Source organism: Ascaphus truei, chromosome 15 (assembly GCF_040206685.1).
Source record: "Ascaphus truei isolate aAscTru1 chromosome 15, aAscTru1.hap1, whole genome shotgun sequence".
NCBI classification, from domain to species: Eukaryota; Metazoa; Chordata; class Amphibia; order Anura; family Ascaphidae; genus Ascaphus; species Ascaphus truei.
The window spans coordinates 52,785,472-52,811,277 of NC_134497.1; the positions used below are offsets into that span (position 1 = coordinate 52,785,472).

At 43.7% G+C, this 25,806-nt stretch overlaps 1 long non-coding RNA gene across 1 annotated transcript in view; it reads left to right on the forward strand.

Annotated features, from left to right (window-relative positions):
- LOC142467002 (uncharacterized) overlaps positions 1-25,536 on the forward strand; it is a 65,570-nt gene extending 40,034 nt beyond the window's left edge. The window contains exons 3-4 of the long non-coding RNA XR_012788303.1: positions 13,404-13,576; positions 25,053-25,536. This is a non-coding gene — a long non-coding RNA (uncharacterized LOC142467002). The remainder of the gene's footprint in view (positions 1-13,403; positions 13,577-25,052) is intronic.
- The last annotated feature ends 270 nt before the right edge of the window (positions 25,537-25,806 follow it).

The window sequence follows — 25,806 nt, forward strand, 5'->3', positions numbered from 1 at the left end:
GGGAGAAGCTTCCAACCAGCCTATACCCTTACTAACTAGTAGGTATCTGAGAAACAGCAACAGCCAGACTAGGTATTTCGGTTGAGTCATAAGGCATTGCGCTAGCCTCTGAAGTGGGTATTTGTGAAAAAGCAAGGACCAGACTAGGTGTTTCCATGGGGTCCAAGGACATCATGCTTGTCTCTGAAATGGATGGTTGGGAAATAGCAGAAACCAGACCAAACACTTAAATTAGACCAAAGGACATGGTGCTTGTCTCAGATGAGGGTGCTTGGGAAGTGACTGGGACTGGACTAGACTCTTAAATGGAATCAGAGGATATTGTACTTGTCTTTGAAGTGGGAGTCAGGGATCAGTAATTGGTAAGTCAGAACCTGGGGGATTCTGCATGGCAAAAACTTGAGAGACAGAAGGAGCTTTATCCAAAACTGTATGGGTTCTAGCAGCAGGGGTACTTGTCATGACAAAATCAGAACTAGGTATGTTTAACAGTGTGGAAACATTACAAAACTACTTGAATGTTTAATACGGGATAAAATTCAGGAATACCTAATGGAAAACAAAATTATTAGTAATAGTCAGCATGGATTTATGAAGGATAGATCTAGCCAAACTAACCTTATTTGTGTCAGGAATCCGCTCCGCGGTTTACTGGTTGCCTTACCTTGCAGACCGGTGCAGTTCTGGAACAGCTCTCCTGATGTTTGCTGCAGCCGGGATTCACTCACCAAAGCTATACACACTCCCTCTGGTATCTACTGCAGCTGTGCAGCCTATCACTGCAACCTAGACTTGCATTCAGTCATTGGAGCAGTACCTTCACACCCCCGCTGGGGATTGGCCCGCTGGCCTTTAAGTACTGCTTTCCCATAATGCTCCCTGCCGAGCATAGTCCTTACCGGATGTCACCAACTGTTCTGCCACAAGCTCTTGCTTGTTCTCCTGTGCTGAAGCGGAGGTTTCCCTTGCGTCCTTCAGCTTCCTGTTCTCCTGTGCTGAAGCAGAGGTTTCGTCCCTGCGTCCGTCAGCTTCCTGTTCTCCTGTGCTGAAGCAGAGGTTTCGTCCCTGCGTCCTTCAGCCTCCTGGATTCCTGCACTGAAGCGGAGGTTTCGCCCCTGCGTCCTTCAGTCTCCTGGATTCCTGCACTGTAGCGGAGGTTTCCATGTGTATCTACAGCTTCCTGGTTCCTGGGGCCTACTCTTTCCCTAATCTAGAGAGGCTGTGTCCTGGTTCCTGCGCTGCTACAGAGGATTCCCTAGCCCGCTCAGGACTCTTGCGCTGTAGCACTGGTTTTACCGTGCAGCTAGGCGGTGTGTAAATCTGGTCTGTCTTCCACCTCCTGAGACCAGTACCATGGGCCATGGTCGCCGCACGCGCAGAGGCCACCCCCGCGCTCCTAAGCTGAAGCGGGGTTTTCCTGACTCCCTGTTGCCGAACTCCTACTTGGACAATGTTTATTCTGACGTCTCCTGTCCTGACCCTGGCTTGTACAACGACGATGCTGTCTTCTCCAATCCTGACCCTGCTACGTACGACTATGAACTGCGCAATCCGGATCAGCCTGCGAGGTTTAAGGTCGGTGCTTTTACAACCCTACCTCAGCCACACGGTCCGACCCGAGTTTGTGGCGAGCACAACCGTGACAATTTGTTTCTTTGAGGAGGTAAGTAGGAATTTAGACCAGGGTAATGCAGTTGATGTGGTCTACTTAGATTTTGCAAAGGCTTTTGATACAGTTTCACACAAGAGGTTGGTGTACAAAATAAAGAAAATTGGACTCAGTAATAATATATGCACCTGGATTGAAAACTGGTTAAAGGACAGACAACAGAGGGTTGTCATAAATGGAACTTTTTCAGGTTGGGCTTAAGTCGTGAGTGGAGTACCTCAAGGATCGGTACTGGGACCCCTGCTTTTTAACTTGTTTATTAATGACCTTGAGGTTGGGATCGAGAGCAAAGTCTCCATCTTTGCTGATGATACTAAATTGTGTAAGGTAATAGAATCAGAGCAGGATGTAATTTCTCTTCAGAAGGACTTGGAGAGACTGGAAACATGGGCAGGTAAATGGCAAATGAGGTTTAATACAGATAAATGTAAGGTTATGCATTTGGGATGCAAGAATAAAAAGGCGACTTACAAATTAAATGGAGATATATTGGGGGAATCCTTGATGGAGAAGGATTTAGGAGTGCGTGTAGACGGCAGGCTTAGCAATAGTGCCCAATGTCATGCAGTATCTGCAAAGGCAAACAAGATCTTATCTTGCATCAAATCAATGGGTGGAAGGGAAGTAAACATAATTATGCCCCGTTACAAAGCACTAGTAAGACCACACCTTGAATATAGAGTACAATTTTGGGCACCAATCCAAAGAAAATACATTATGGAACTAGAGAGAGTGCAGAGAAAAGCCACCAAATTAGTAAAGGGGATGGACAATCTAACTTATGAGGAGAGGCTAGCTAAATTAGATTTATTTACATTAGAAAAGAGGCGTCTAAGAGGGGATATGATAACTATATACAAATACAAGGAGCTTTCAAAAGAACTATTCATCCCACGGCAGCACAAAGGACTCGGGGCCATCCCTTAAGGTTGGAGGAAAGGAAATTTCATCAGCAACAAAGAAAAGGGTTCTTTACAGTAAGTGCAGTTAAAATGTGGAATTCATTACCCATGGAGACTGTGATGGCAGATACAATAGATTTGTTCAAAAAAAGGTTGGACATCTTTTTAGATGGGAAAGGTATACAGGGATATACCAAATAAGTATACATGTGAAGGATGTTGATCCAGGGATTAATCCGATTGCCAATTTTTGGAGTCAGGAAGGAATTAATTTTTCCCCTTAATGGGGTTTTTTGTTTGCCTTCCTCTGGAGCAATAAGTAAGTATAGATATAGGATAAAGTATCTGTTGTCTAAATTTAGCATAGGTTGAACTTGATGGACCTACTGTATGTCTTTTTTCAACCTCATCTACTATGTAACTATGTAACTATGTAAAAACAAATACAGACCAGCGCCCAAAATAGTGAAAGAGATGTCCACTGACCCGCTGCAACAGGCATCCTTGTTTAATAAATTAGTTTTAATTTCAGCATCTTCTGTGTTACATGTTTTATGTTGTCAGTTAGTATTGTTTTATGTTTCGTGTTGCTGTGTTTACAATACACACTATGATCAGTTTCTTGACATTTTTTCCACATGTTACCTATCTACCGAGTGGAGCCTGATCTCACGACTGATTGGACTTTACCTTGGACTCAGTGGACATTTCTTTCACTATTTTGGGCGCTGGTCTGTATTTGTTTTTGTTGTGCTCTCTCTGGTGCTGGTTCTACCAGTCCATTCCTGGCTGCCCTGCCATTTATTCCTTGTTTCATATTCGTTATTTCTTTATATTAGTCTATCTATTGTCTTTATTGGTATATTGTATTATTATTGTTTTGGGATTAGTGCTGTGTCAGCACATTTCTTTTTGTTATTTCTAGTGTGGAAACATTGATAAAAGGTTTGCTAGTCACAGAAGTGGGTGTTTGAGAGTCTGGAGTAGGAGAATCTGATCCACTGGGGACCTTTATGGCAGGAGTCTCAGAATCAATCACGGGAGTACTGGGTATTACAGGCACATGAGGGAAGTCACCTTTAAAAGTAGGGATCACAGCATTGGGAATAGGCATAGCACATACCACAAATGAATTCGTGAAAGGGAAACCTGCTTCTACATCATGAATTTTAGCAGTGAGACAGATTAACTCAGGGGGTGCTGGAGTATTCTTAGATACAGTGAGAGGGAACTGAGGGCTTACAAGGGAAGGTGCGGAAGGGAACTCGGATTTGGAAACCTGATCCGCCAATACAGGACTGGAAGGCTCAGACTGTGCTAAGGGAACAATAACAGATATGCTGATCTCTGAAGTGGTCACTTGGGAAGTAGTATCAGGGGAGCCAATAGCAAGGGCAGGCTCTGCGGAAAGGGGTTTAGACTCTGAGGTGGGGGTTTCAACTCTCTGAGTAACGGGAGATGTAAGAAAAGTCTAAGAGAGGGGGAAATCTGTGTGCTGGCATATAGCTAAAGCAGATACATGAACATCACTTTTAAGTGGGAGAAGTGTTTCAGAAAAAGTTTCAGGGAGCTAGGCAACGGGAACTTTAGCTGGGACAGGGGAGTGAAAACAATGAACCTCCATAGGCTCAGCAATTTGAACCTCATGGGAGGCATACTGTGCAACGTCTGCTTTTAACCCTAGGTGTTGAGAACTAACAAGGGTTAACGCAGGCAGTGCCTGAGAGTCAGAGAAAAGGGAATCTGACTTTGAAACTGGGGGCATAGAAGATTCATCTTCTGGTGCTGGGAACATAACATTGGCGTGGGGATTGCAAGAATACACAGGGTGGCTCAAAGTTTTCACTTGGAAGGGCTTAAAGCAGACATGACTGGTGGGGGAAGGGAGAACCAGGCTTATAATAAAGGTCAAGCCCACTTGGTTACCCCTAACCCGTGTTTTGGGGTCCTAGAGTATCAGCTCTTGGGCCGGGCATTGTGTATGCATTACTGTGACTGTGTGCAAAATATGAGACAATTGCCGTTTGTGTTACCATTTCCAGAGGTGCTGGGATGCCCTGCTTCAGCACAGAGCAAGAAAAGGTAAAAATGGGTATGAAGGAGTTAAAAAATATCTGCCGATATACATGGAGTCCTTAGTATAGCAAGGGGCTTCCCAGTATAGCAGTGGTACCCACATACTGTACATGCCCAGGTATCCTGAGCCTAGAGTAGGGGTTCAGGAAGGTGCTCACGCTAAGGTTATGAAGCTGAGCAGGTTTTTCAGTGTTTTAAATGTTTAAAAGTATTTTTCTAATGTGTGTCAGGAATGAGGCTAGTTTATGACCCACCATTCCAGGGAGCAATTAAGCATAACCGAAGGCCTGGCTTATAAGGGACCCTGGGGAAAGGCCCTCCAGGATGTATACAAAAGTTAGAGCTTCAAAGGGGTTAAACAGCTGGCCAGCAACTGGGGGGATTTTTTGACCAGAACCAGATATTCTGTCACTGAGCAAAGGGGGGTTGGCCAGGTGGTATTATAAGCTGGTGCAGGCCATGGGGAAGTTGTTCTCTGCTGTAACATCAAGAAGGAGGGGGTGGGGGTGAAGAGGAGTTTTTTCACCATCACAGATTTGAACCCCACTCAAGATTCATCAGTTCTAAGAGATCCATCTAAGTTTTTCATGCGTCCATCAGTTCCATCTTGTGTGATTCATCTGAGATTCAGTCCCATTGGAGAAGTTCCAGCTCTGAGTAAATCGTCTACATTTCTCAGAGGATAAGTGACCCGAATTCAACAGCAAGAGGCTACAGGAAAGAGACGTAACCTGGAATATTTTGCTGTGTGGGTGCAATTAGGAAAGATTAGTTTTTTTTTTATCCCAGTTTCCAAAGTAAGTGTGTCTTTTTACTGTATTTTTGTGTAACATAGTTGTGTGCATTCATTAGGTGAATAAACGCAATTTATTTTTATCTCTCTGCTTGCTCAATCAATGATCCCGGTAATTAAAAGTCGTAATAAGCTGGGTCCATCGTGACAGGCGTTATTTACTGGTGGCAGCGTGAGGGATAGATTGAGCCTACTGCTGTGGCTCATCTGAGTCTAACACATCGCCGGGTTTTCCCTGGCTTTTTCCTGGAATGCGACGCACTTCACCTGGAGCATGCCGCATTCATTTTGCGTTTTCAGCCACGGGTCATGCGCGGTTGACGCGCGGTTGATGCGTTTATTGAGAATGGTTCGGATTTAATAGGTTGCAATTCTTCACGTGTCCGCCGAATGGCAGATATTCATGAATTGTAACGCGCATGCGCTTCAGTAATGTGTCGACTTGCAGGTGTTTCGTTTAAAAAAGATACCACAGTGTGCTATTGTAACTTGGCCTTGAGATTGAAGAAAGAGGTTGCAAAAATGAATAAATTTAGGCTTTTCATATTAAAGAAAGACAAAGACCAGTTTCAGTTACAGTATTCTCCAGAGACCAGCCGCTTGCCATGAGTGTCCAAGTGCAGCCCGTTTTCCAAAAATCCGGCAGAAGTTACACGTATTTGATATGGGCCGCGATTAATGCAACAGATGATAAGATGGCAACAGTTGTTCAAATTTATCAGTATTTTATCAAAAACTAGGACTTTTACAAATTTTCGCCAGCTCCTCATACGTGGAAGCGTGCAATAAGGAAAAAGTTATGTAGCGAGCCACAATTTGTTGGAGGGTATTGGTGTGTATCACCGGCTTTTTCCTGTATCTATGATCATGCAGACGGCAAAAGGCGAAGGGTCGTGTTAAAACCAACTAAGAAACGACAATCGCCGCCAAGCAATGCACCAGCTCCGGCTTCCAATAATGGTCCCACCGTCAGTGACAACCCTGAGCCTGAGCCGGATTTCGCGTGCAGTTTCGATCAAGCTTGCATGTACCTAAGCAATTTCCAGCCTCATCAGCTGACTACAGGTGGACTAGTCCCGCTGCAAACTATCGACGTGGATGATCAAGAACACTGGACTGGCAGTGGACCGGCGCCGGCGCCAGCTGAATGGGAAATTCTATGGTGAGTATTGTTGCCGTATTATTTTCTGTGTTTTTTTTATTTTGACAATACAGTATCAATATCGGTGCGATTCAAATTCAAGCGATTCTCCTGTAAGCAATATCATTGGCTGAGCGGCTTCTACAGTACTGTACTGCAGATACTGAACAATTGGTGGAACGCTAGGTGCATGCGCATTGGAACCTTCTTGAAACGCATATGCGTGTCATTACATCGACGGTAGGCGCATGCGCATGTGAACAGGAGATGTCCCCCGAGAAAATTATTGGTGGGACTGGCTGGGAACTTCTTTAGGGGGCTGACCATTACAGTAAAACTTTTCTTTTTGTTTTTCCTCAGAAAAGAAAACGGCTATTGGAGGGATTTCGATGGATAATATCTCTTTGTGTAACAATTCCTGCACATTGCTGAATCGGATTTAAAAACCCACGTACCGGAGTCTACAGTTTAGTGGCCGTTGTTATTGATTAGGATAGAATACTGTACCTGAAACAGTATGCTGATGTTTTCCGGCCGTACAATATACAATACTTTTTTATATACAGTATACTGTGTAATAAACCCGAAAAAATAAAAACTATGCATTTATTCTACATGTATTACAGTGCCAGTACATACAGTACAGTACAGTATGTGTCTTCTATTTTTTTTAATACTCTTATACTGAGCATGCCTACAATATACAGTGCAGTATGCCTCGACATTCTAGAAACACTGTATTTTGTTACAGTAGCAAAGGAGCCAATGGAAAAATGTAAAACAAATCAACATGTTCTTTTATTGGTGGAGTAAGTACAAAAACATTTATTTACAAATACTGTACATTGTAGAAACATTTTAAGTGCACAGCAATTCAAAACATCAACAGGTGTATGGTTTACTGCTACAGTAGTGAAAACATTTATGTATAGAAAGTAAAAACATTTACAATCAGTCAGTATGGTTTACAGTCACATGTTTTAAAAACAAATTCTTTATTCATAAAATATACAAAACCCAACATCTCCTTTATTAAAGTCAAAACATATACAGTGTGATGGTCTGCAAAACAGTCTGCACCAGTACAGTCCTCGAGGGCAGCAGACAGGCCCGGTTTTCAGGACAACCTTGAAAACCGTGCCTGTTTGCGGCCCTCGGGGACTGGAATTGTGCAGGTCCTGTGTGTGTGTGTACAGCAAGTTAAAACAGTAAGTTAAATACAGTTAAATACAGTTCAGCACAACAGTTTGGTCTTACAGTTCCCTTGATTAAACCATAAAGTCCACCACATTGTCCGTCCATGGCCGATTCCTTGCATGGCGCAAAACGCCATTAATGCAGTCTCGAACGCCTTTCATTACAGGATCTGTAATTGGATAAAAGCGCCGCATTTAATCCAGAATGTTCTTTCTTAAATTGCCAGGAAGCGCCTTTTTTACGCGATTTCCGTCGTAGTTCACTTTGAAGGCCCAGTCGCAGTACAACGAGTATGGAACATGGTGCTTAAAAAGTAACAAGGCATACTTGTGGGGTGCACCAGCACTCATCACCCTATACTTCTCCCTGAGCGCCGGTGGCAGATCGCACAGGGTGATGTCGGGCACCGTATCTATGCGAGCGAATGTAGGTCTTCTGCGAGCGGGTGTGCTTGAGGCGACGGGCGATGGTAGGTTGTCTGGGAGGAAGCTTTCCTCCGGTCTTGGTCGCTGTGTTGTCTCCTGGCGTGGTCTTGACGGGGTTGTCCTGTCCTCCTCAACGGCATATATGTACACTACATCTTCTGGTGGAAGGGGTGCGCTTGGTGATGGAAGGGGATCGATGCTCCCATTCATCACATCCATGTCACCCCCCTGCTCCAGCATCGGGGAAACAGGGGCATTAACACCGAGCAAATGATGTATACCCGCTGTGTCAGCCTCTATCTTCTCCATCCGTCGATCCATCCGGTGATCCATATCTAGCATCTGTTGATCCATATGTATCATCCGTTGCTCCACATTTAACATGGTCTCCAGAAGCAAATCTATCTTTGCTAGCACAATAGAGTTCCCGGGGAGATCCACACTTATCCCATTCAACATCCGGTCTAATGAGCTGCTTCTTGTGCATGGCGTGTGGACATCTGGGTGGATGGGTGCAACGGAGGATGAGATGGGGGTTCCATGGAGAGAAGTAGCAGCGACGTCAAAGAAGGGTGGAGGAGGTGACCTGTGGATATCCGGTAGAGGAGAAGCGGCAGCGTCATCGAAGAGGGATGGAGAAAGTGACCTTTGGATTTCCGGGCGAGAAGCAGAGTTGTCTAAGAGCAAAGGAGAAAGTGACCCGTGGATTTCAGAGGCGGCAGCGTCGTCGGATAGAACCGGAGAAGATGGCCTGTGGTTTTCTGGAAGGCCGCAGCAGCGTCGAGGACGAGGGGTGGAGAAGACGGGCTGAAGATTTCCGGGACAGCGGCGGCAGAGTCGTCGAAGCGTATGGGAGGTGGTGGTCTGCGGGTTCAATGGGTTGGCTGCCAATCGTTTTGCGTCGAGAGTACATCACCGTATATCTTCTTGACATAATAATGCTGACGTCTATGAAAACCCTTAGCCTTTGGGGTCAGCAGAAGGTTTTCTTTATTGGCCTTAGCCTGTCGCTTTTGCCTTGGCGTGGAAACGGCAACCGCCTTTCTCTTTTTCTGCTTGACAGGCACGGCAGAGGCGAGTGGGTTCCTGCGTCTGTAGAATCGGGGTTGCTCCATGGAAGCAGGTGGCACAATGCAGTATCTGGACAAGGGCAAGTTCAGATATAGATCATCGAGTGGTGGGCTATGCAAAGTGTGTAACCTTTTATGCATGGCAGCGAGGTACAGGTGTTTAAAGTGGGCGTACTCTAATGTGAGTCATTACCGTATAAATACACCATCCATTTTGTGGATTCACTGCACATTGAATACACATCGACTAAACATCGAATATACATTCTTGTGTTTGTATTTCTTTCTACTCGCAGCAATGGTTGTTAAAAAGATTTCCAAGGATCTCAGCATGCGAATTAAGGAGATGTACACGAGCGGACACCGAATTGCTGCTATCCAACGCTGGTTAGCTACTTCTGGCCTCGTTGTGCCAGCAACCACCGTGAGTTATCATGCACACGGAAAAAACAGAGAACGCAAAAGGGCACCAAGGGTAACTAACGCGCAAGTATATTTAGAACACTTAAAAAAAAAATTTAGATTCAAAAATGTACTGTACATCTACAGTACTGTATCTAATATTTTTGTTATTTCTGTAGATTTATATTACAACAGTATATATATTTAGTATATTTATATTTTTATTACAACAGTATATATATTTTGTATATTTATATTACAACAGTATATATATTTTGTATATTTATATTAATATTACAACAGTATACTGTATATATTTTATATATTTATATTTTTATTACAACAGTATATATATTTTGTATATTTATATTACAACAGTATATATATTTTGTATATTTATATTACAACAGTATATATATTTTGTATATTTATATTAATATTACAACAGTATACTGTATATATTTTGTATATTTATATTTATATTACAACAGTATATATATTTTGTATATTTATATTACAACAGTATACTGTATATATTTTGTATATTTAAATTTATATTACAACAGTATATATTTTGTATATTTATATTACAACAGTATATATATTAATATTACAACAGTTATATTACAACTGTATATATATTTTGTATATTTATATTTATATTACAACAGTATATATATTTTGTATATTTATATTACAACAGTATATATATTTTGTATATTTATAGTTATACTGTCTCTAATATTTTTACTTACCGGAATGTTTTTCTTTATATTGTAGGGAGACAACTCTTCTGGTGGACAAAATAAGTGAGGAGAATGATAAGAGTGCATTAAGGGTCAAATACACTCTGCAGGAAAATCACAATCTCACTGTATCCGAGACCAGCATAAAGAAGATGAGACGCAGCATTGGATGAAAATATGGACGTGTGAGGTTAGTACTGGACAGTACAGGAGGTAAAAGTGTTGTTTAGGAAACTGTACTGTTCCGCTAAAATTATTTATTCCTTGTCATTACAGAGCGTACCCCATGATACGGGACGCAAACAAAATCAAAAGAGGGGCCCAGGCATGGATCGACAGTGGGGAAACTTTCCAGGATTGCATCTTCACTGATGAGTCTACTGTGTCGCTGGAGAGATTTTCAAGCTTTGCATTCCACAAAAAAGGCCGCATATCTTTGAAGCCGTGGCCAAAACACCCCGTGAAGCTGCATGTGTGGGGTGCCATCTCTAGCCGTGGACCAGGATGCATTGTCATCTTTGAAGGTAAAATATATCAAATATAATGTAGCCTTATGCACTGTACTGTACTATTGTGCAGTTTTTTTAGCACTTTTCTTTTCTTGCTATAGGAATCATAAATAAAGCTTTTTTCCAAGACAACATTGTCACACAACATTGTCACACGCGAGTTCCCGAATGGTCACCGTTTCTACCAGGACAACGATCAAAAGCACACCGCGTCAACAGCGCATATCCTTGAGCGCGGTATCAACTGGGTGAAGACGCCAGCGGAGTAAGTGCGGTAACCGTGTCTCATTTTTTCCCCACTGTTTTTACTGTGTACTGTACTGTATCTCTTAAACTAATTGTCCTTTTTTTCCATTGACAGATAACCAGACTTCAATCCGATCAAAATGGTCTGGCATCAGCTGAAGGACCATATCCGGAAAGTGGCAAAACCCTCCAAAAAGGACGAGTTGTTGAAAGGCATAATAAGTTTTTGGAATGATGTACTCACCGTGGAACGCTGCAATAAATATATAGACCATATTGCCACTGTGTTGCCCATTGTGATCACACGTAATGGGTAAGCATCAGGAAAGTAGTACTGTGCTGTAGTATGGTAAGTACAGTATGATACAGGTAAGTATGGCACAGATTTGTTCTTTCCCAATAGTCAGAGTATACAGTAGTTACAGTTTTTTTTCTTTATAGAGAGAGCAGCACCAGGTTACAGTACATAGTATTTTAGAGTATACAGTAGTTCCAGTATAGACTAGTTTGACAGTACTACAGTAACTGCCTACTAACTGCTCAATTATTTTCTTTCCAGAGAAAGCAGCACCAGCCATGTACAGTAGTACTACACATCACACCATGCCATAATACAGTACGCACATAACTGCACTAATTTTTTGTTTTCTTGTCGTCTCAGGAAAAAAGGGTGGCCTGGGGGGAGGTGGGGTGTTGTGTCCAGTTTAATCTGTTTGTACAGTTAAATGTACAGTATATAAACAGCAGTAATGATGTACACAAAACCTCTCCTCTCTCAATGAACTACTGTACTGTACACAGAATGAGGAACAAGATAAAGACAGAAAAAATAATATTACTATATATATATATTATACATTACAGTATATATTATTAAATAATATTCTTATAAATGTGCATTGTTCATGTTTCCCCATGTTTTACAAATGTTTTCTAAATGTTTATCCAATTTCAATCTGCCAAAAGAACTTAATAAAGACTGCATTATGTATTATTCATGATTATTTTTATATTTTTATTTTTTGGTTCCTGATAAAATATTTATTCACATTCCTGTTAATCATAATCATTCACCAATGAATAAGACTCAATGACAAAACAACATGAATCAGTTAATGTTTTTTTTAACTCTCAATTCTCACAATGCTGTGCAAATCGGATTTACATTTCAAAATCGAGAAGGGATTTTCCAAAGCGTTACCGTAAACAAAGCCTGAAAGGGTTGGGGGGGGGGGGTGGGGTGATTACACGCAGGCGCACTGAGGCTTTGTAGCTCGGCTATGGACGGATTAAGAACACAATGGCAATATGCAGAAAATTAACGACTGTGGAGAGAGGGGGTTGGGTGACTCATGTGCAGTAATCAGCAAGCTCCCATCTCTAAAAGGATTAGAGTACACGCAGGCGCAGTGAGGCGATTGACGCTCGGCTAGGGACGGATTAAAAACACAATGACTAACTAACTTCAGAAAATTAATGACTCTGTGGAGGTGTCTGTCGATAAGAGTTTGTGTGTGCGTGGGGGAGGGATGAAGGATTATTCGTGCATCAGTTCAAAGAAATAACATACTGCTGCGACACACTTTATTCGAGCAAATGCCCAGTTTGTACCTGGCAGATACCTGGAATGCGCCGCTCCTCACCTCTGACAAGCCCCGTTGCGTTTGCCTTCCCAGCCATGGTTCATGCCTGGCTGACGGGCGGCTGATCTGTTAAATGATAATGATTAGGATTTAATAGGCTGCAATGCTTCGCGTGTCTACCAGATGGCATAAATTCATGAATTGTAATGCAGTATATATATATATATATATACTGTGCAGTATTGCAGCCAGCGGGAATAAAATGCTTCAATCCCTGCCTGGAAAATAACGCAATGCACTCGGGCAGAAAACAGTCACAAACCTCAATACACCAGAGTATACCCGAATTCGTGGGACTAGCCGAGCTCGAATAAAGTGTGTCGCCAGTGTACTGTACTGTAGAGTATAGTAATTTCAAAAGGCAGTTCATCATAATTCTGTAATTTGATCCCTACACCCCCCAAATACAGTACATAAAAAGCACACAAATCAACCATGTGCAGGCAAACGCACAGATTTAATATCGTAATATCAAGATATGTCTTGCGCATATCATACTCCTGATGAAGCAGTGTGCGAAACGCGTAGAGTTTACTGAGAGAATCTGCACACTGAAGGACTGGCAAATTCATTGCTGACATCAGACCCATTTTGGCTTCCCGCCCTCACCTGTGACGCGAAAGCGGAAGTGACGCGACGGCAGTGACTGATGCGGACGTACACGGCGAGGCGCAAGTGAAGCACCGGGTAGCAGCTCCACACTTTACCACCCTTCTATCGGCGGTTCTCTCCACCATCCGTATAATGCATGGAAAATGTGAGTTTCCTTAAACATTTGTAACGAATATACTATCTATAGTTCAAACAGTATGCACTATTGTGGTTTTCTTTCATTTACATACCGAGGGATATCCTGATTTCTGAGATACAAAGGGCTCCAGTCAGAGAGAGAAGGATCTCTGACATGCAGTAATTAACCACGACTTTTGTGAGTTCGATTCCTATTGCTGAATATATGATATTAGCAGTGATTTGCCATCTGCACTATATATATATATTTTCTTCTTTTACATACCACGATTTTTCCCTGTGCTCCTCCTCAACGCCAAGCAAAGAAAATTCCATATCCTGGGACTTGGAACTGTCCCATCAGAGGAAGTTGAGCTGCTATTTTACACTTTATATTTATAATTCACTTTTTTGGTGTAAGGTGTATTTGTGTATTAACCGGTGTGTCACTTATTACACTAATTATTATCACTTGGGAAGCGCCCAGTTCACCCACTCTCCCCACTCCCCCTTTTTTGTCACATATTCTGGGGTATATGCCTCCATCTTCTCTAGCAATGGTGCAGCGCCTCCATCTCTATAAGCCCCAGGGATATGGGGTGGAACCCTTACAGAGAATTCCCACTCAGGGAAGAGAGATTCCAGTCTCAGTCAGTTCTTTGATAAAAGCAGCAATGTCTCTTTATTCTGTACAGCAGATTAGTAGCAGCACACAGCAGTAGTTCATGCACCACGTGTACAGGGTCTTGTCCTCCTCTCCTTCTCCTCCAGACTGTACCCCTGCCGGATGGGCTGTATGGGGCTTCAATACCCCCGACACCCACCCCAAGGGTATACCCTCTGGGTGAGGTAAGATTCCCCTCCTCACCCCCTGAGCAGGGTGAGGGGCATTGGTCCACCAGCTATAGTTTTATCAGCTCTAAACAGGCTGGTCTTCTGCCTCCTCTCCAAGCACGGGTGTCACTCTAATCATGACCTCTCAGCACTCTCTGCTCCAAGGACAGAACAGAACTACTTGGTCTTACTCCAACTCAGACCAGAACTTCACTCCTCAGCTCCCAGGACATAACTGCTCGTCACTTACAGGAACAGGCAGAACTAACTTTAGACAGCCCCACCCCTCATGATGTCAGCAGGCCCTCCCCTCTGTCTCAGGCCTGCACACAGAGTCAGAGGCCTGCCTCCATCAATCCAGGCGGGGCTTGAAGCGGGGGTGGAAAACCCATGATAACTACTGGTGGCCTGCCCTTAACAGGACTTACACCAGTTGGAGAAAGATATATAGCCCCCATTTCTTACTGGTGCTACACTCTCCCTCATGTGGAATCCAATGGTCCCCACTTGGACCTAACTTTAGCAGCTCCATCCTGTGGTGAACAAATCTGGGAAACAAAACACAGTTCATTTGATTAGTGTGCATAACTCAGACCATCCACGCAGATAGTGTAATAACAAAAAGGGTACCTCCCAACATGGAGAACCTAACTAGTTATAGTGTTTTGGGTCAGGCTTCCGTACCTGCCTCCCATTATGGTCTGTTATAGTGGCAGAATATGGCTTTACCGACCCAGATTATGGCCAATAAACCACACTGTGCATGTATATGCACCTCCCCACACTCCAAGCTCAGGCTACCTCACTGATTTTATCCTCGTTCTGGTACCCGGCTTTCCCGAACTTGGTACGCAAGTATTCTTGCACTGCCTCTGAGCCAGCTGTCTCGATGCTCGGCTATCTCACTCATTATCGGCTCAGGCACATAAGGCAAATCATATCCGTGTGACTGCCTATACCTAGCCACTATAGCTCTGTCTGCTCGGCTCAACCTGGGCAGCTTCCTGTGGCCCGCCCTGCTTGGCAGTACCCAAAACTCCGGTTCTGCCGGAGCAATGTCATCATACAAAATACTAGGCCCCTTAGGAAGGATGATCTTTTGTTCTCTCTCATGAAATCTATGCTCTAGCTCATCCGCCACCTCCTGGGGAGTATAGGCACCTACCGCCCACCAATGGTCTACTATGTTGCTCCTAATTAACAGAAACCTGGTACGGTCCATACCCTTGTGGTACCCAGTGAACAGGGGTGCCCACCACTTGTCACGGTGCTCGTACTCGGACACTGCACTAAAAGTACCTGTCTCTGACTCAGCTTGGGATGATACACCGGACGTGACCGCCTCTGTAGAGCGCGAGCAGCTGCGTTTACCTTTTGCATTAATGTAGATGATGGGGTTCATTTTGGAAACCACTTTGCTTACAGGCCCTGCCTCCGCAGTACTGTGGGACCCTCGGGCCCTCCCTCTAAACACAGGAGAAAATGACATTGGATTTGGCACACGTATCGAATTATCATATGGTACTTCCCCATCAGATCCCTCGTCACTTAGTTCCCAATCCCTCAAATCCTTGGAGTACTTGGGGTTCTTACTTAACTTATCCCCGCTAGGTCCCGGTGTCATGACTCGTGACTGGGCAGGGGCAGTGGCCGGGGTGATGGCACTAGGGGCTGGGGCAATGTCCGAATTAATGTCCAGCAAGCGGGTAATGCCGCGGCCACTGGGCACTTTCTTGCTTGCCCTCTCCGGCGTGCTTCGTGCTTTTCTGTGAACACCGTGGCGGTCAAGGTTGGCAAGTGCAGCCGCCATGGTGGCTCCTCGGGCCGCAAAGATGGCCGCCGGTCCTCCGTGCCAACCGGAAATGGAAGTGTCGTCATCATGGCCACCCGCAGAATCTCCATCCGCTCCATGGTCACGCACCGGAAGTGCGTCGAGGACCGGATGGGGCGGTGGTGGATCATCTGGTCTGCGGATGGGTAAGTAGGGCGCAAGCCTTTTTTTCTTGCCCTCTGCAGGATCCTTCTTCGCCTGGTGGGAGTAAGGGGGTGGTGGAGTCTCCTTACCGCTCCGCTGCCGGCTGATGAGCTCTGGTTCCTCCGGAGCCGCCTCGGAACCCGTCTCCGCCGCACTGGGAATCACCACGGCCGTGGGACTTCTACGGGCCTCAGGCCGCACCAGCGCTCGCCGTCGGGAGGTGTCCGGACTTGTCTGCTCCCTCTCTCCGGTAAGTGGACCGCCATCTTTCTTACAGCTGGGGTGGTTTGCCGGTAGGAACCATGGGGTTTATTTGGGGTCTTATCCTTATAAGACCCCAATTTATTTGGGGTCTTATAAGGAGTGTTGTTTTTTTAATAAGTTGTGTTTGGGGTTCTTTTAAGGGGTGCTATGAGGGTGGGAGTCTATATGAGTAGGGCATGGTTCCATATGAGGGGCAGTGGTATATTTGAGGGCATGGGGGTATATGTACCAATTTTACTCTGAGAAATGTTGGAGGGTATTCAGTTATACATATATAGTAATGTGTGATAAGTGATGCAGGTGTAAGAGGCAGGTGCAGACGCACACACAAGGAGACAGATTTGGGGAAATTAAAACATGGCTCTATTTAGCCTGTCCCTTTAAACAGCAGTTTAAGGCAAAACATATATACAAAAGAAACAAAACACCTATCGCTTGTAAGGGCTAACTTTCTTCTCCAGTCCCTATCTGCAAGACTGGGAGGAAAAGCCCCTTACCCGCCTATCACCCCAATGTCTCAAGCGGTACCTCAAAGCAGGTGGCCCTTCAGGTCAGTGGTGTCCAGGTGTCTTGATCTCAGCACAGCCTTTGTGCTCAAGACAGTATCTCCTCTGTCAGCACAGTTGTGAATGTGCTAAGGAGTCTCCCGGTCTGTCCCCAGCAGGGTTTTATTTACCCTCCTCTAATTACCCAGGTGGAGCATGTTAATTGACTAGCTGCAATTAACCAGCTCACTGCTGGATTTCTCAGACCGCTAGAGGCAGCTTTCTCCAATCAGGGATATGTCCCTGTTACAGGACAAATAACTTTACTCCTGAAGAAGTAGGATTACCAAAAACATGCATTATTTTCATTAAATATTAGTGGAATAAATAAGAGCTCTTTTCTTTGATTTTGTAGACAGCAGGCTTAGCAGTAGTGCCCAAAGTCATGCAGTAGCTGCAAAGGCAAACAAGATCTTCTCTTGCATAAAATGGGCAATGGATGGAAGGGAAGTAAACATAATTATGCCTCTTTTATAAAGCATTAGTAAGACCACACCTTGAATATGGAGTACAATTTTGGTCACCACGCCTTAGAAAAGACATTATGAAACTAGAGAGAGTGCAGAGAAGAGCCACTAAATTAATAAAGGGGATGGACAATCTAACTTATGAGGAAAGGCTAGCTAAAATAGATTGATTTACATTAGAAAAGAGGCGTCTAAGTACAAGGAGCTTTCAAAAGAACTATTCACCCCAAGGGCAGTACAGAGGACTTGGGGTCATCCCTTAAGGTTGGAGGAAAGGAGATTTCACCAGCAACAAAGGAAAGGGTTCTTTACCGTAAGGGCAGTTAACATGTGGAATTCATTACGCATGGAGTCTGTGATGGCAGATTGTGACGGTCAGGGGGTAACCAGGCTTACAATAAAGGTTTAAGCCCGTTTGGTTACCTCTGATCCATGCATTTGGATTCCAGACTGTCAGCTCTTGAGCCCAGGGTACATGCATAACCTGTAATGTGCAGAAATAAAGTATTTGATGTGTTTTTACCTTTCCAGGAGTGCCAGCAAGCAGAGATTGCTGTGGTATGAGCTTCAAGGGGGGCTTTGTGGAGAAAGTGTTGTCAGAATATGCCTATGTAGCAGGTGTCCAGAGTTGCTGGATACCCCAAAAATTTACCCGGGAATCATGAATGATTCCTGGATACATGTAGGCACAGTGTCCCGGGTATACCTCGCCTTAAACGCTTTTGCGACTCACCACTAGGGCTTCCCAGCTTCAGCACAGACCAGAATGGTAAAAGGGGCATAGGGATGTGACGTGTCCCTGAAACAGTCAAGGGTTTCCTAGGTCAATAGGGATACCCAGTAAATGCCCAGTTCACCCAGAACCAGAATAGGGGTTTTAAGGTGCTCCAACCATACATATAAGGTTGTGAGGGGATTCTTAGAATCCATACTAAGTCTATGCAATAGTGTGGGGAATATGGCTTGTGAAAAATAAAGTGCAACTTTTTATTCCTTTTCCCATACCAGAAAGACTTAGGTTTTTAAAGTGTATATTTTATTAACATAGTGTGTTAAGTACATATTGTGCAAAGTAAATGAGCTGGGACTTTCAGAACCAATGTTCTGACAGGCCACTGGGGCTACCAACTTGGTGCCACTAAGTCTGACAGGACATCGGAAATGAAAGCCACAGAGGATGTCTGAGGTGTCAAGACCATTTGGGCAGGAGAAAAGAGTTCACGTACCCATGTCTTAGGATGAATGGAAGTTCTGCGAATTTCCTTTTGCCCCACCAGACTTGGAGGAGCCCTACCCAGCGTGTGGCTTCTGAATAGCAAGTGGCTGAGGTGGTAACCTTGCACATGCCCTTGGCAGATTCAGCACCCCCACTTGCCCGGCTTCACAAGACCAGCATCGCTCTGATTGGCTGGTTAGGAAACTCACACACTCAGATTGGCTGCAGGGTTTTGTGAATGAAACTCAGAAGTATTATAAACCCCTGAGCCAATCAGATTTGTAGATTCTGAGCACCAAGTCCAGCAAGTAATTTCCAGTCCTCTGGAGAGAGGGGAACGGTAATGTCTGGAATTGCAGGCTTATTTCAGTTCCAGGATATTTTGGGGTAGGTCTCTGTCAGGGTAAGCTTTGGATTTAGAAGCCCTTGCACTTAGGAAAATCTAGTTTTCACCACCAGACCTCCAGTAATTGTATATTTTCTTATGTAGTTTTTGTCTAAAATTGTGTGTCTGCCTTTTCCTGTGAATAAATTGATTTATTGCAGGCTTATTTCAGTTCCAGGATATTTTGGGGTAGGTCTCTGTCAGGGTAAGCTTTGGATTTAGAAGCCCTTGCACTTAGGAAAATCTAGTTTTCACCACCAGACCTCCAGTAATTGTATATTTTCTTGTGTAGTTTTTGTCTAAAATTGTGTGTCTGCCTTTTCCTGTGAATAAATTGATTTAATTTACCTGTTTTGCTCAATGTATGATCCTGGTAAAAATGTGTAAATGCCTGGTGTCCCGTGACAGGCTTATTTACTGGTGGCAATGTGTGGGGATCATTGAGCTTTATGTTTTAAAATCCTGCGGGGTGTTCTAACATAAAGAGAAACTCGTAGATTGCGATCTCTCTAAACAAGTAGTGACTTACACACATTACACAAAGCTAAGGAAAGCACAGGTTCTCTCTGTCACTTAAGTTTAGTGCCACAAGGCAAAGATGGACCGACGGGCAGGACCGTATAGGTCCGTCCCCGGATTGTCGCCAGATGTGAGAGTTATGGACTAGTAACTGCAGGACGGTCAAAGACAGTGCTTGCAGAGGATCTCGAGAAACTTGAAGCAAGTATAACTTCACCTGAGGTGTGCATAACCCCCAGTAAGTGTGTCTTTTCTTATGTAGTTTGTGTAACATTGTGTATCTGCCTTTCCTGTGAATACATTTAAATTTATTTAATTTACCCGTTTTGCTCAATGTATGATCCTGGTAAAAAGGTGTAAATGCCTGGTCTCCTGTGACACAGATGCAAAAGATTTGTTCAAAAAAAGGTGGACATCTTTTTAGAAAGGAAAAGTATACAGGGAGTCAAGAAGGAATTTATTTTTGCCCTTATGTGATATCATTGGATGATATGACACTGGGGTTTTTTGTTTGCCTTCCTCTGGATCAATAAGGGAGTATAGATATAGGATAAAGTACCTGTCATGATCGGGTTATGAGGGGTTAATGGGATCTGTGTATATGTTGATATGCATCCCCCTGCTTCAGCAGAATTGCCCTAGGTCTGAGATGTATTTCCCCAGCAGTCCGTGTTATATTCCTGTATGTGTATAAATCATGTCGGGGGGGGGGGGGGGGGAGAAAGGGTTAACCATATTGTGTATATGTGGATCTGCATTTCCCCGCTTCAGCAGAATTAATTGCTATGTTATTTATTAACATGGAGGGAGGGGGAGAATTGTATTATATCACTGACAATGGGTAAAGTGTAAAAAATTATAACTTTGGCTTTATATATGCTAGAAAGGGGAAATTTGGAAATGTTGTACCCTGCCAAGAACACGTGTCGCCTACCTATTGTTAATCTGATTTAATATATGGGAAATATAGTTATGAGTTATCGCTGTTTTTACTATAACTTTGGACATAGGACAAAAAGCTTGCCTGATGTCAGCTTTGATGTGTAATTGTACAATCAAAGGAAGATACTTGAAAGGTCCCCTGTGGAGGTTAGTTAGAGGTGAGAAAAGACCTGGACATCAATGGAGGTGACGCGCCTCATTGCATATGCAACCAAGTGTCACGGAGGGACACTAACCATTGTGACCTGTTACATGAAACACCCTACATAAAAGGCCCCTGTCCAATAAGCATTTTTGCCAGACAGAACGGCACCCAGGCCTGTGGCCATATTTTTTTTATAAATGGGATGGCCAAGTAAGAACAGGGGAGGGGTGTATTAATGAGGGGCTGGGTAAACCCTGCTTCTCGCGTTACCTGTCAACCTGTGATTGGGACTAGGTAATTGTTCACCAATAACTGAAATGCTATGTTAGGAATGGGGGCCTGCGCCTATATATTTGCTTGCACCCCTTATTCCTGTGCTTGTCGTGCTTGTAACAACTTAAGGAGCTGCTATTCGGCTGAATATCTCCTTATCCAGCCCCAGTAAGTGTAAATATTTCTGTAATGTTATTTGCTTGATGTATTGTCTGTTCTGCTCATAGGAAATAAACTCATTCAGTTTACTATATCCTAGTCTTGTTCAATCTGGCCCGGTTACTAAATATATTGTCTGTTTTCTCGTGACAATATCTGTTGTCTAAATTTAGCATAGGTTGAACTTGATGGACGCATGTCTTTCTTTTCAGCCTCATCTACTATGTGAATGCAAAACAATGGGATGTGGGGAAAGGTGAAGGGGATGGGTGGGGAAGTGGATTGGGCGCTCCCAAGTGAACCAATAATGTTGTTGGGAATACAACTAATATCACACAATAAACACCAATAGTGAAAAATAAATAAGTGTAAAGTGCAGCTCAACTTCCTCTGATGGGACAGTTCCGGGTCCCAGAAGGGTAGATTGTTTCTTGGAGATGAGGAGGAGCGCAGGCAGGTGTACCTTAGATCGAGTTCTGCCAGTCCTTCAGAGCTTGTTCCCTCACTGTAAACTCTACGCGTTTCGCCAGATGCTTCGTCAGGAGTTCTAAAACTTTTAGAACTCGATCTAAGGTCTCTTCCATTGGGAACTTCCGCCCTCAGCCGTGACGCGATAGCGGAAGTGACGCGACGGCTGTGACACACGCGGAAGAGAATCCTGGATACTGTGAAGCTGCCTACACCTGCACCACCATACAACGAGCTGCGGTTCTCTCCTCCACCTGATTTTTACATGGCGAATGTGAGTGTAATATACTCGTGTTATTTGTTTGAATAATACAATATTGGAATACTATGCACTATTGTGGCTTTTCTTCTTATCCATACATATCCGTGCCTTGAGGGATTTCCCTGCTACCATTCAAAGGGCTCCAGTCAGAGAGAGAAGGATCTCTGACATGTGATATTTTCTGCGATCTATGTGAGTTCTATACTATAGATTACACCTATCTGCACAGTGTTTATATATGTTATTTTCTTTTGCATATTTTGCTACACCTGCCTGCGCTCCTCCTCATCTCCAAGAAATCATCTACTATGTAACTGTAATACAGTATATGTAATGTTCTTCCTCCCAAACCTGGCCCTATTCCCTCCTTCTACATTACTGTTGGAAGTACCATCATTCACCCAGTATCCCAAGCACGCTGCCTAGGGGTCACACTCGACTCCTCTCTCACATTCTTATCTTTGTGAAAAAGTACACCCTCTTTGAATTCCATGGTTTTACATATCAGGACATAATAAGAATCCTCTGTTCCTTAGCAGGTCTAAAAATTAGGTAAATACAACCTCAGATGAACAGCAACACATGACATATTACATAGTGTCATGATTTATTTAACATAAATAAAGCCAAAATGGAGAAGCTATGTGTATAAAACTAAGTACAATCTTACTGCTTCCATAGGAATTAAGATGCTAAGTAGCAGACAGGTGCTGCTAATCAAATGCCCTTGATTAATTGATCATCAGCAAGTGTGACCACCTCTATAAAAGCCAAAGTTTTAGCAGTTTGCTGGTGTGGAGCATTCAGGTTTGTGTTAACACAAAGCCAAGGGGGAAAGACATCAGCAATGATCTTAGAGAAGCAATTGTTGCTTCCCATCAATCTGGGAAGGGTTATTAGGCCATTTCCAAACAATTTAAAGTCCTTCATTCTACAGTGAGAAAGATTATTCAAAAGTGGAAAACATTCAAGACAATTGCCAATCTTCCCAGGAGTGGACATCCCAGCAAATTCACCCCACGGGCAGACCGTGCAATGCTCATAGACATTGCAAAAAACCCAAGAGTTACATCTCAGACTCTACATGCCTCAGTTAGCATGTTAAATGTTAAAGTACAATTAGAAAAAGACTGAACAAGTATGGTTTGTTTTGAAGGGTTTCCAGGAGAAAGCTTCATCTCTCTAAAAAGAACATGGCAGCATGGCTTAGGTTTGCAAAGTGACATCTGAACAAACCACAAGCCTTCTGGAACAATGTCCTTTGGACAGACGAGACCAAAGTGGAGATGTTTGGCCATAATTCACAGCGCCACGTTTGTCGAAAACCAAACACAGCATATCAGCACAAACACCTCATACCAATTGTCAAGTATGGTGCTGGAGGGGTGATGATTTGGGCTTGTTTTTGCAGCCACAGGACCTGGGAACCTTGCAGTCATTGAGTCGACCATGAACTCCAAAGTATTCTAGAGCCAAATGTGAGGCCATCTGTCCGACAGCTAAAGCTCGGCCGAAATTGGGTCATGCAACAGGACAATGATCCCAAGCACACCAGCAAATCTACAACAGAATGGCTGAAAAAGAAAAGAATCAAGGTGTTGCAATGGCCCAGTCAAAGTCCAGACCTCAACCCGATTGAAATGCTGTGGCTTGACCTTAAGAGAGCTGTGCATAAACAAATGCCCACAAACCTCAATGAACTGAAGCAACGTTGTAAAGAAAAGTGGGCCAAAATTCCGCCACAACGATGTGGGAGACTGATAAAGTCATACAGAAAACGATTACTTCATGTTATTGCTGCTAAAGGTAGTTCTAAAAGCTATTGAATCAGAAGGTGTACTTAGTTTTTCACACATGGCTTCATTTTTGTTAAATAAATCATGACACAGTGTAATATGTCATGTGTTGTTGTTCATCTGAGGTTGTATTTACCTAATTTTAAGACCTGCTAAGGAACAGATGATTGCTATTATGTCCTTATACAGAGGCAGCACACTTTATTCGAACTTGGCTCGAGCCGCAAGCCGGGAGGTTTCCCGGCTTTGATACCGAACCCCCTCGGCGTGCCGCGCGTCACCGATGCGCGGTCACGCTTCATCGGGAGCGTGCGCGCACGGCGTGCGTGCCCAGGGCTCCCCGAAAGGAGCCCTGGTGTCCCGCGATGTGGGGGATGGCGGTGGGGGGCTCCGGGGGACCCGGCGGACCCGGAGAGGGGAGGGAGAAGCCCCGATCGGAGGACCGATCCTCCGAGGCTCCGGCGCGCGCCCGGGACACCTCGGCGCGCGCCCGGTATCTGTCGCGGCCGAGACCGGGTAAATGTTAGAATAAACTCGGACGCGACAGTATGTAAAACCATGGAATTCAAAGAGGGTGTACTTTCTTTTTTACATGACTGTACATGTCTCACTACACTTAATATTTTCTCATAGTATTTTGCTCATGTAATCTATTTATGGTAAATTTGTTCCACATCATGTTTTCCTCCATTTTTGAGAATATGGTGATGGATTTATAATTTCTGGTGGATTTTTTACCATAATATATATCCAAAAGAACTTGCTGTTGGTACAAAATAATTTTTTGGGCTTATGAAGTTTTGCCTCTGTGATATTTGCTCTAATATTGTACTACCGATCTATGGAGGGTTTTCACCAATGTTTTTTTTACATCTCTCTCCCTTCTCTAGATGACTTTGATTACAGATTTCAAATTCTTTATCTATATTGATGTTATAGACAGCTCTCTCTTTAGTTAGATATATGTATTTTGCGACTATAATGACTTGTATGATATTTGTATAAAGTTTGTATGTTTTTTATGCACATATCTGCTACATATAATTGTTAACCAATCAGGAAAGTATATGACCTATAAAAGGCATCATGGGAGTGTGACACTCCATCCCTAAAGAAGTGACCTTGCGTCACAAAATGCATTAGAGTTTTTTTATTGTATGGAGTGATCTGACAGATATCTGACATCTCTAGCTCTGTTGAGCCTTTCCTGGACTTCCCTGATTTTATAACCTTTAATATCGCTTCTACCAATAGTTGCACTGCTGCCTCCCTCCACTGTGATCGGGATGCAAGAACGCTGAGATTACGCTGCTCTTCACCTGCGGTTTCGGCTGTGATCAGCTTTAGCCTGTGACGCGCTGGTTGTCACTATTTTTTCATCCTACCGGTGTGAGGGATACCCCCTCCCTCCCCTCGACGGAGCAGTACTCGGACAGAGTATCTGGTGATCGGATGCGGAGACGAGCAGTGCCCGAAAGAGTACAAACTAACGGGGAAAGCGATTCCTGATTCACTTCTCTTACCCTGGCTGTCTGGTTACTCTGGAAGTTAACATCTATGGTCAACCGTTGCCTTGGAAGGACGACAATCCTTTGAAGATCCTGTGCAGCAGACGTGGGAGTGTCTGATCTATACTGGTTATTATACCTTCCTGCCCATTTAATTTTGTATTCTGTATGTGCATATATTACCTTGTTTGTAAAACATTTAATTCTATATACTACACTATGAGGGTCTTGCGCTTTCTTTTTTGTTTCCCTATCTAGCTGGCATTATCCGGACCTCAGCTTTTCCCGTACAGCAGCAGACCCTCCATTCTTAAGAGAAGTTTAATTAATACACTCTGCATTTGTGGTGTTTTTGTAAATTTACTATCACATACACGTTTCATAACACACTACTTAAAGATTTTTTCGTTAACCATAGTTATTTATCTGTGGTTACATCTATTATTCACAGGTTTATTTCCCAGGTTCTATGTAACCTTTTGATTTATATTATTATTATT